This window comes from Trachymyrmex cornetzi, unplaced genomic scaffold, assembly GCF_001594075.2.
Source record: "Trachymyrmex cornetzi isolate Tcor2-1 unplaced genomic scaffold, Tcor1.1 scaffold1611, whole genome shotgun sequence".
Classification (NCBI taxonomy): domain Eukaryota; kingdom Metazoa; phylum Arthropoda; class Insecta; order Hymenoptera; family Formicidae; genus Trachymyrmex; species Trachymyrmex cornetzi.
Genome location: NW_017296215.1, coordinates 25040 through 27148, shown reverse-complemented (window position 1 = coordinate 27148; position 2109 = coordinate 25040). Strand labels below are relative to the sequence as shown.

General features: G+C 34.4%; 1 pseudogene; it reads left to right on the top strand.

The window, feature by feature from the left end:
• The first annotated feature begins 1641 nt into the window (after positions 1-1641).
• Positions 1642-2109, top strand: part of LOC108758959 (uncharacterized) — a 3390-nt pseudogene continuing 2922 nt past the window's right edge.

The window sequence follows — 2109 nt, the reverse complement described above, 5'->3', positions numbered from 1 at the left end:
CTGCGAGATAAAGTCTAAACGTCCTTCCATACCCTCTATAACTCCATCCTTGTCTCTCCCATTTAAGCGCATTTCCAAGGGCTTGGACGTAACACTAGCAAAAGACATTAATTGATTTAAGTAAATATGTAATTAGAACTATTTAAATAATTTATTTATATTAAATAGTATAAGTTAATAAAATGTATTAAAAAATAATATTTAATGAGGATGATCCCGATTGATCACGGTTCGATTGGACACCACCAATCACAGCGACCGGTGTTTAGGAGCTTTGTAGTCTCAAGCGCTGTGAGTGGCTCGTGTCCAACTGGGTGCCACCCATTTAATGTATGTACTTAGTTATTGGAAAAATTATTTAAAGAATATATTCAGTTAAATTGTAATGTGCATATCTGAAATTTCTAAAATAGAAGCGATCTCTGCCTATGCATTTCCTTTCATGATAATATCTCGAAATTCTTTAATTGTTTTATCATAAAGAAATGGCCTGCTTCGAATCAAATCTATTAAAAGCTCGTCCCCGTATTTATGATTTTGTATCAAGTCTACATCTTCATCCTCCAGCGATTCGTCAAATTTTCTTTTCTGGCAATAATCGTGATTGAATGTCATGTCTTCTAAACTATTTAAACTGAAATTTGCCGGAACTAATTTCACAAATGAAAATATAACCTCAAAAAACAAGTCAAGAAACAACAGACAACAGGCAATAAAATTCCAACGCGTCGGAAAATTGTTCCTATTCCCTGTGTATTTGTTGTCTCATGGACTTCATGCACTTTTGTAGTGGTACGTTTGTATTAGCATAGGTTACGTATCGAACTTAAATCCCGGAGCTCTCATTGGACGGTGCGTAATTCCCTGTTCCCTGTGCCTATTGCCTGTGCCTATTGTGTTTAAGCATTTACTCTACCCGATGAATAGATTTCCGTACGCACCCCATGTAATTTGTTGTATCACCGTTGATTATGGTGCCATCTGATATGAGTCCGACAAAAAGGAGGAACTAAAAATCAATATGGCGTTTTAAGGCCCTTGCACAATGTCAGGCAACAGGCAATAGGAACAGGCAATAAAAATAAGGAATAAGAGATTATCGCCACCAATACACAATGATGCTATAGCGATAAAAACCAACCAATCAGAACATTCGAATTTTGTCGGCTGCTTCGTAGTGTTCACTTAACCCGAAAGTAATATAGCTTCAAATTCTTGGTGTGAATTAAATGGTATATTTGAAAATTTTGGTTAAAAATAGAGTCAGATGTAGAAAAAAAATAGAGTCAGATATAAAAAAATAGAATCAGATATATGTATATATATAAATTCTGTAATATAATTCTGTATAAATATAATTTTGTACTGTAAGTGGTTTTATAAGTATAATAAGATTTTCGTTGACATCCTTTTTGTAGATTATTAGCTATGGATGACGAAAACATTATGTTATTTCTCTGTGCAATGCAAGTTGCTAGCCTAGCATTGTACGCTGCATGGAAAGCAAAAAAATCTAAGCGCTGGAGGAACAGGCGATGGTGGTTCCGTCCCATCAATACTCGACGCGAACAGTATGGTGACTTCGCAAGTTTGTTTACAGAATTGAAAGAAGATAAAGATATGTTTTTCCGGTATACGAGAATGGATGTCCCTACATTTTACGAATTATTGCGGCTAGTGAGTCCGTTCTTGCAGAAAAGAAGTATCAGAGCCTCGATATGTCCAGAACAATGTCTTGCAATAACTCTGAGGTAAAAATATATATGTTTTATAATACATTTTATATTTCCTACATGGATTGAGTTTTTAAAAGTTTATCAATTATTGTACTTTATTGTAGATATTTGGCAACAAGAGATCAGATGCCAGGGAATGGAAGTAACTCGTTACTTGTAACGAAGTTACAGTTACAAGTTACTTTTTTGGTAACTTTACTAGTAACTGCGTTACTTTTTTTCTTTGGTAACTGTAACGGTAACGAAGTTACATTTTTTTGGTAACGGTAACGAATTTTACAGTTACGTTTATCGTTACTTTGCACATGATTGGACACGATACGACAAAAGCCACTTACACTGTAAAAAAATTTCGTAAATTTACACATATAAT